This window comes from Gymnoscopelus microlampas, assembly GCF_963454915.1.
Source record: "Gymnoscopelus microlampas genome assembly, chromosome: 2".
Lineage (NCBI taxonomy): Eukaryota > Metazoa > Chordata > Actinopteri > Myctophiformes > Myctophidae > Gymnoscopelus > Gymnoscopelus microlampas.
The window spans coordinates 52,608,373-52,618,513 of record NC_139939.1 but is presented as its reverse complement, the minus strand read 5'-3'; the positions used below and the strand labels follow the sequence as shown (position 1 = coordinate 52,618,513).

Genomic DNA, 10,141 nt, shown 5'->3' with positions numbered 1-10,141 from the left:
AATCCCTGCCTCACTGTTGGCTAGCTGACAGCCTTGGTGATTGGAGCAGGCCGTCAGACGAACCGAATACAACTGGGGTTATGGGTTTGGGGGAGTATATAAGGACCTCTCATTGAAACCCTCACTCTCTCGGTTTCCTCTCCAGAGGCAGAGCATGTCTGGCCTAACTCTTTTTGGTTTATTTTGCATTGCAACTTTGTTTCATACAGATACTCACAAAGCACATTCCATGCATCCATACACTGCATACATGACATTACTGACTTGCTCACACCTCATACCAGTTTGTTTAGTTAATTGCCATACTTATTTAATGTTAGTCAACTAAATATAAGTTAAAATATTTAAATCATGTGTGGACTCCCTTATGTTGCACCTAGTAACATGACACTATCCCCCTGCCGTCACTATGACTCAGACATAACCATATAAGAGTTCACCACGACTCAGACATGACCATATTATGGTCATGTCTGAGTCATAGTGAACTCTTTATATAGTTCCCACTGCAGCTACACCCGAACATGGCATTGCTGACTGTGACATCATGACATCGGAACCAAACAAACCATGTCGTCATGACATCAGACTCAAACAAATCATATAAGGATCCATATAAATTATGCGGATGGTTTTCCGCCATATTGCAGAACCGCCATCGACCATTGTGCGCATGAACGTTCTCGCGGATGCGCTTAAAAGCATCAACAACGCTGAGTCAGGCCGTGTTCTAGGGTCATTGTGCGCTTCCTCACCGCCATGATGAAGCACGGGTACATTGGGGGGTTTAAGATCATCGACGACCATAGAGCCGGGAAGATTGTCGTCAATCTCACCGGCAGACTTAACAAGTGTGGCGTGATCAGCCCACGTTTTGACCTCCAGCTGAAAGACCTGGAGAAGTGGCATAACAACCTCCTGCCCTCCAGACAGTTTGGATACATTGCGTTGACCACCTCAGCTGGCGTCATGGACCATGAAGAGGCCAGAAGGAAACACACCGGAGGTAAAATCCTTGGATTCTTTTTCTAAACGTACAGAACAGAATTACATCAGCCTGAGCCCAAATCTTTAGTAGACCAACATTTGCTCAGTTTTGGTTCATTTCTGTCTTTCCTTAACTGATTTTTTTTTGTTTTACTATTCGAAGGAACATTTACAAAAACATTGTGTGCACATCAATGAAGTCGCTGGGCTTAACTAACTGCTGCTCCGAACGACTTCATACTCAACACTGAACTAGCTTTTTTCCATTCAAAGTCTATTAGTCTAAGTCACAAAGGGAACACGCTTCAGCCAAGTTGTCAGTAGAAGGGCTCCGGTGCTCAACAGTAGAAAATATAATCAGAACAAAGAGTTACCAGGACACTTCCAAATGGACTACCCAAATAAACGACTGGAGCACTCAATTAGGTCTACATGTTTTATTATTCGACAAGGTGTCTTTACTCAAACAAAACAGTCAAACAGAACAAACAGAAACAGGGGTAGGTATATACAGTACTACTGTGTGCGTGTGTGTGCACGCGCACACTGTAGACAGTTCAGAATCCTACCAGTGACATCATCGGTAAGTAATTTTATTTTTTATTAATGTAAGAACAATAGCTTCTATTACAGCATGCTAACTTTCCAGGAATAGAAAGCTTGCCGTTTCTATTAGCGTGGAGTGCCCATTGATGATGTCACTGGTATAGGCGAGTTTCTGAACTGTCCACAGCCCTTCTCTAAGACACAGACCAAGTAGGCAAAACTTTTACATATTATAGTTAGCATCAGTGTGGACCTATGAAGATAGATTGAAAATGGGTGAAGTGGTCCTTTAAGAGCGGCCCATATACTCCTTCCGAGGTCCAAACCTTTCTTTTGGAAAGGGAGGATATACAGTATAACTACAAATTGACGTCATTCCGAAATTCCGATGGGTGGTTTCAGAAATTTGATGCACCTCCAGATGTCCTGACTTTCCGAACTATAGTTCGGAAAGCTTGTCCGAACCCCAATGTCGGAGAGAGTATGTATTGCGCTTTAGACCCCATCATTAAAACAACATAATGGGGAAACACTGCAGAGAAAAGCAAGTTCATGTCAATATTTACAAATATTTACAAAAACATGTTCTCTATTACTTCCACAGTAAAGCCTACACAGAATAATAGCCGGGCATCATTATAGGAAGCAAGAGAGATTGTTTACTAGACCAGCAGATGCTGCATTAAGGTTATAGATCCAAAAACCTTCCCTCTGCAATAATTTTGTAATAACAGGCGCCTCCCCTAGGTATTTGAGGGATTAAATCTAACTGTGATTTGCTTGATTGATTGATTGAGTGAATACTTTATTAACAGTTTGCAAAGACAATCACAGGGAAGTACAGTTCAATACAAGGTCTGTTAAGAAGATTTTAACCCCAAGAAAGCACTATGGCTTGTTTCCATTGGGGTCCTTTGTACTCAATTCATCGAAACATTTAATGACAGACAAATATACACTCCTATGCAAACACATCATATGAACGGGTAGAAATTGAAAACAAAAATATGTAGAGTAAACATCATATCAACGTGTAGAAATCGAAAATAAAAATATGTACAGCACACAGTTCGGGGGGGCGAGGGGTTCTTTTGGAGCGGTTTTGAAGGAGAGTAAGGATTCACACATTTGTATAACTGTTAGTATAGGGCATTCCATATCTTTGTGGTATAGCAGTTTATCTTGGGATGCCTGGAGCCTTGTTTTTAAGGCCTTTGTGGTGCTATGGGACCATGAGGTGCATGCGTAGCTTCCATAGTGACACGCCATTGTATAGGCCAGGTTTTCATTGTGTATTTGCGGTTTTGTGTAGCATTCACTTTGGAGCAGGTAGGCCTACTTCCGTGGTTGCCACTACCAAAATGTATGTTACACAGAATTACTTTAAAGGAGAACACACCTACATGGGTTCATATTGACAGTATGTGGATCAGATAACAGCATAACGACAAAAAACATAACAGAAGAGATAAAGGATAAGTAGGGAATAAAAATATAAATAAATATAAAAAATAAAATAATGTAAGATTACATATGTTAACATAAAATATCATTAGCTTCTTCCGGCCATGTACTTGATTAATGAATTTACCTACGGATATACTACTTGGGAGTTCCGATATATGTACCTATTATATTGTATAGCACTGGTTCTCAATGAGGGAGTTCCTGGGGACCCCCAGCTATATCTTTAATGGTTAGGATCCAAATGGACTCTTACAGGTTTGTAACTCCAAGAGTGTACAAATGTAACCGGTGAGGGTCCATTTGGTTCCATTTGTACAATCTCAGAGTTCAATTAACATTGAGAATTTAGCAGTGTAGATTGGGGTCCCAGAGATTAAAAAATAAAACAAATTATAAAACATTAACTCTTTGACTGCCATGGACAAGCTAATTTGTCCGATGGTACTTGGTCCACAGTGCCATGGACGAGACGGCGATGTCTGCTACCTTATGAATGATGCTTTCACTGCCAGATGACGTCAGACCCGGAAGTGAAACAAAAAAACGTCTCGTTTACTTCCTGTTTATTTCCTGTGGAAACATGCCTATATCTCTGTTCCTCTTGCTTTACGGCCAAAACGAGGCACATTTAACTGGCCACAGCTTGGAAATGGCTCGCGAGCGGCTATTCCCCCCCTCGAGACTCACGAGACCCCCGTGCGTGTAATGAGGCTATCTCTGTGCGTACAGATGATTTTTCAACGGTAGGTAAAAACACTTGTTTTCGCTGGCACTGGGGTGACTCTATTAAATGGGGTTCTGTGGCCTTATGCACTTCAAACTGGCTGTCCCTGAATTTAAAAAGGCTGCCCATCACTGTTGTACAGGTTTCATGCAGGGCAGTTTGCCAGTCTTTTGGCAGAGGTACAGCAGTGGCTGAACAAACCCAGTGATCACAGTGATGGAAAGACATATCTTTTGAAAGTACAGTAGTTCGGCTGACATTAACTTCCCTTGACAGGCCAAAACAACAATTAAAATGCAACAAAGCAAGTAATTTACCACAAAGGACACCATGATCAGGAAGATGATAATGAAGGCTCTCCTCTTCATGCTGTTGGAGGGAGAGGGGTCCTTCCCCCTCCCCGTCCCGCCTGGACCGGGCCCCTTGTTGTCCCCTGGACCGGGCCGTTTCAGAGCCCTGAGAACAGCCAGGCTGCACGACAGCATCACTGACATGAAGAATAGACATAGACCCACATACAAATAATAGAGAGGCTCGGTAAACATAATCTGCACCAATACTAGCGATGTTGCAATGATGGCCACCCAGGCGAACACGGAACAACCCACCCTGTACCTCATGGGTTTGTACTTGAGGAAGAGCACTGGAAGAACCACTGCCATGAATCGCTCTACACAGATACAGCACTGGAAGACGGGACGTCCGGTGAACAGGATACCACACGTGAAGAGAATTAACGCGGGAATCCTCTTGAAAAGAACAAGAACATTAAACAAGCTGAAGAGGATCTCACATACGCTCAGATTAAGAGTGAAGATCTCCGAGGCCATGGTACCGGCTGCTCCGGTGAACACCAGCCACAGAATGCCTGCGTTGATGGGGAGTCCCAGGACCACATTGACTGTGGCACTGGCGATGTCTAAAATGTCCGCGTCACTGTAGCGGGACGTCTCGTTTGATGTGTTCATCGTCCTGGCAGCGTTGACGTCAGTACGATCTTCGTCTTCACAATTCAGGAAAAAGATCTTTTGGAGAGAGAGACAAAATGGTCAAAGGAGAGACAAAGACAGAGGAACCTAGTGATAAGAGATGTCCATGCATTGGGCGGGATACTGTTTTTGACACTGGGACTGTGTGTATTTTTGTTCTGCATAGTGCCGGCTATAAGTATAGAGGGTATATACTGATACTGGTGTACTTTTTGTTCATCATTGACGGTGCCTTTTGTGACGCTATTCTTTCTATGACTGCATCTCAGAGTACTTCTCTCCCTCTGTATCTATACCTTAACACATTGCCTGCCAGAGTTTTTTCAGATTTTTAGCTGTTGCCTGCCAGGGTTTTGCCATGTTTTTGGTACCTGTTCGCGTAGCCACAGATTTTTTTCCTCCAGTATGATTGATCCCCAGATGGTTTCTAATCACAGATGAGATTCAGGTGTGGTTTCACAAATGTCAACGAGGTCATTTTGACCTCGTTGACATGTTTGGTTGATGTTTCAATATAGCTCAAAAGCAGTAGTTTTAAACCAAAAAACAAAGTGAATTGTTTGTCCGTTTGAATTTTAACATTGAAGTGAATGGAGCAGCAAATCTTCGAACATTTTTAGCTCCTAATCTGTTCATAATTCGACAAGGGTTGAAATTATAAAAAAATGCAAAAAAAAAAAAAAAAAAATTTTTTTTGAAAAAAAATTTTTTTTTTTTCCTTTTTTCCAAAGACGTATATATACGTCTTTGGCGGACAACAGCTGATAATTAAAAGACGTATATATACGTCTTTGGCAGCTAATGTGTTAACTGCTGTGCTTCATCTTACGCCTGGATTTCCCCTGTGGGAACAATAAAGGTTGGTCTGTCTGTCTGTCTGTCTGTGTAGTGGTGTGAGTGCCTGCAGTAGGCTACCTGGCTACTTTGCCTAACATTAGGCATAACTACAACCTCGCACCATCTGTTGTTCAAACATTTTAATATGTGGAGGGGGGGGGGGACTTGACAATCCTTCTATTATGCTACCTTTTCAGCTTATATAAATCAAGGCAGTTCTTGAAAGAACTTAAAAAGACCAACACTTAAACTAAAACTACTTATGCACTCATAAACCTAACTAAAATTAAAATTAAGCTGAAATCAAATATCAACCTAAAATGAATACGCACGTGAAATGAAAATATCATTCCCAATGTTAAGACATCCCCACTACACCCCTGTCTACAACACCCGTCTACTAACTAATACAAGCTCACAACGCGTCGCGTTGAAAGCTTGTAGATCTGCTATTGTCAAATATTGTAGTACTTTTAGTTTTGGTACTTAAGTACATTTTGATACCATTACTTTTGTACTTTTACTCAAGTTCATTTTGAATTACTAACTTTCACTTGTAACAGAGTACTTCTAACTGCAGTCAGGCATGCAATGCTCATTTGGTATGTTCTTGCACTCTATTTCAATGACGTGACACGCACGTCGCTTAACACCTACACTGCAAGTCACACAATGGACAATTGATATGCATCTAGGCTTATTCCTATGTTAATTCGCTAGGTGTGAGTCGGGAGCCTTTGAAAATTTGTTTTTTTGTACTGCTGATTGCAGTATTGATACTTTTACTTAAGTAAAACATTTGAGTACTTTTTCCACCACTGCCCCTATTGCATAATACTAATTAAAACACTCGGTATAACATAATACTAATTAAAACACTCTTATAACACTCTTATAACAAATAATACGAATTAAAAACTGATAACACACCACTTAATATTAATTAAAACACCCCTATATAAACATACTAATTAAAACACATCTACAACACAATACTGATTGAAAAATCACTACAGAACAATACTAATTAAAACACATCTACAACATAACACTAATTAAAACACCCCTATAACATAATACTAATTAGAACACCTGTATAACATAACAGTAATCAAAACACCCGTATAACATCATACTAATTGAAACACCTCTACAGCCTACAGTAATGTTAAATATATTTGCAATCAGACCTTAACGTGTGAAGTGCTGTGGCCTGGTGTGCTCTGCTGCTCTGCTGTCCACACAGGTCCAGTAACACCTGTTAATGTCCTGCATAGGCTGGATATGCAAATACTTCTCATATTCTGACAGGGCATCAATTTTCATCCATCATCAACGCAAAATATAAAAATATTGCCATCAGTCCCGGCCATGACGCAGACAGTCATGAAGCAGAGGGCAAGAGTGACTTGGTTTTGTAAAACAAACTGAGACGTATTGGTCTCTTCTAACAATAAATGCACAAAAGGCATGTCTGTCCGTCTGTGGTTCACATACTGTATCTCGACCGACCGTCCGACTTGGCCAACGACCCGAGAGAGTTTAGTGTGTGCCGTAGAGTCAGTCGGATAATTTGTATTTGAGAGCATTGGTGCAAAAACTGAGTCATCATGACTCATACATGGATCATCTATCTATTGAGATATCTACTGGGTCATACTGAGCCAACTAATGAAAGAGAGCCTGAGTTAAATGTTCACTTCGAACATACGGCAGTGTTTTCTATATTCTTAAAGGGAGTTTGTTGATAATTTTGTTGTTTACTGGTACAGTGTTAAAAATGTTTTGTACTACTAATAGCATGCTTTGGGGGCCTTGAAAAACATTTTCCTGAAGTAGACCTGTAGTAGTAATCAGTGTATGCACGCACACTAAGGTTGGTCAGACAGTTTGCTTTCACCTTCCATCTCTTCATCAGTGAGGAAAAGTACAGCTAATGTACATTTGGTGCGATAATATTATAATATATCTATTGATATGTTATTATAACATAACATGATCAGTTAACCCATTAAGACCCGAGGCCGATTAAAAAAACGTCATCTTAAATCCTAACAGTTTTCTGAAAAACACATTTGTTACTATATCAGTGCATTGTTCTCAAACTTTTTGATGTCAAGGACCCCCAAAATGATATATATATATATTTGTCCACAAACCACCCCATCTCAAAATATGTTGTTCCAGGGACATTTTCCCTTTAAAACACAGATGCTTTCCCGGTTTTAATTGGTTAATGTGAATGCGGGACGACTGGCAGGAAGGAAGCGCTGTGACAGACTCACTGTTAAAAGTCTCTCTCTTCTCCATCTCTAATATCTTCCCCGTTCCACAGCGTGTTCGTCTGCCTGGTTCTTTAGTTCCTCTCCATCTCTGTGAAGTGTAAATATTGTGTCCCTCGTGTATTCCAACTCTCAAAGTAGTGTATAGGACGTACAGCAGTAAGAGACACGTACTGCATAGAAATGCATAGATCTCATACCTTCTACTGTACCGTCTGTAAACTAATAAAAATATACTATACTTAGATAGATTCATTCTACTGATCTTTAAACATGTATAATAACAAACTCCTCTACCGCACCCGCACCGTACAGTTTATGTGCATCTCTCGTCCCCTGCTCTCTCAATTCAATGGGGCGCTACTGGCATCAGAAAACACACGTTTTACATTGCCAAAGCAAAAGCGTCAGAACTAAATAAATATACAATTAATAGGGAATAAAGGAATGTCTCACACACACACACACACACACACACACACACACACACACACACAGAGTTTAGTTAAAAGGGGATGAAACCCTTGGCCACTTTTGTAGTTCGTTTTTCAGTTCAGGTTAAAAACTACAGCAGTTGTAAAACATGGCAGGCTAGTAAGCAACACAGCTGCAGCTAAAAACAAATGACATGAGCATCCTGTTAATAAGTAATTAATAATGGCTATGTTAGGTTTACCTGTGTGCCCAGAGGCAATGTGCAAGCACAGACAGTAGTCAACAGTGCACATTGACAACTAAATCTAACACTATTATTCATTGGATTAGCTGCAGCAACATTGGATACATTGACACCACGTTATACGGTCTATAATATGCCCTATGGGTACATATATGAATGGGTTAAACTACCTTACAGGGGATTGGAAAAGAAAAAAGCCAGTTTGCCAACAATTGCGGGCCACTGGCTGCCCAACAGTTTTTTTGCCCTCTTTTTCAACAGAAATATGCTGTTTATTCTACGCCTTATGTTTGCACAGAAGTACACATTGGCCTACATTGTGCTGTGGACATTATTTTGGTTACTATTGTGACGGCCCTGAATCGCTGCCTCACTGTTGGCTAGCCGGCAGCCTTGGTGATTGGAGCAGGCCGTCAGACGAACTGAGTAAACCTGGGGCTATGGGTTTGGGGGAGTATATAAGGACCTCCCATTGAAACCCTCACACTCTCGGTTTCCTCTCCAGAGGCACATCATCTGGCCTAACTCTTTTTGGTTTATTTTGCATTGCAACTTTGTTTCATACAGATACTCACAAAGCACATTCCATGCATCCATACACTGCATACATGACATTACTGACTTGCTCACACCTCATACCAGTTTTTTTTTGTTAATTGCCATACTTATTTAATGTTAGTCAACTAAATATAAGTTCAAATATTTGAATCATGTGTGGACTCCCTTATGTTGCACCTAGTACATGACACTATATACGTTAAAATGTATTCATAACTTAGAAATCCCCCTGCCGTCACTATGACTCAGACATAACCATATATAGAGTTCACCACGACTCAGACATGACCATATTATGGTCATGTCTGAGTCATAGTGAACCCTTTATATAGTTCCCACTGCAACTACACCCAAACATGGCATTGCTGACTGTGACATCATGACATCAGAACCAAACAAACCGTGTCTCATGATATCAGATTCAAACAAATCATATAAGGATCCATATAAATTATGCGGATAGTTCTCCGCCATATTGCAGAACCGCCATCGACCATGGTGCGCATGAACGTTCTCGCGGATGCGCTTAAAAGCATCAACAACGCTGAGTCAGGCCGTGTTCTAGGGTCATTGTGCGCTTCCTCACCGCCATGATGAAGCACGGGTACATTGGGGGGTTTGAGATCATCGACGACCATAGAGCCGGGAAGATTGTCGTCAATCTCACCGACAGACTTAACAAGTGTGGCGTGATCAGCCCACGTTTTGACCTCCAGCTGAAAGACCTGGAGAAGTGGCATAACAACCTCCTGCCCTCCAGACAGTTTGGATACATTGTGTTGACCACCTCAGCTGGCGTCATGGACCATGAAGAGGCCAGAAGGAAACACACCGGAGGCAAAATCCTTGAATTTTTCTTCTAAACGTACAGAACAGAATTACATCTACCTGGGCCCAAATATTTAGTAGACCAAAATTTGCTCAGTTTTGGTTCTTTTCTGTCTTTCCTTAACTGATTTTTTTTTTTTTTTACTATTCGAAGGAACATTTACAAAAACATTGTGTGCACATCAATGAAGTCGCTGGGCACAACCTTAACTAACTGCTGCTCCGAACGACTTCATACTCGACA

The 10,141-nt window shown here is 41.0% G+C and overlaps 2 pseudogenes across 2 annotated transcripts; both read left to right on the top strand.

Moving 5' to 3' along the window:
* The first annotated feature begins 673 nt into the window (after positions 1 to 673).
* LOC311063033 (small ribosomal subunit protein uS8-like) lies at positions 674 to 1,037 on the top strand (annotated as a pseudogene). The gene has a single exon. The product of its transcript is annotated as a small ribosomal subunit protein uS8-like (transcript).
* Positions 1,038 to 9,542: 8,505 nt separating this feature from the next.
* LOC311059129 (small ribosomal subunit protein uS8-like) lies at positions 9,543 to 9,937 on the top strand (annotated as a pseudogene). Its single transcript has one exon. The product of its transcript is annotated as a small ribosomal subunit protein uS8-like (transcript).
* Positions 9,938 to 10,141: the final 204 nt, after the last annotated feature.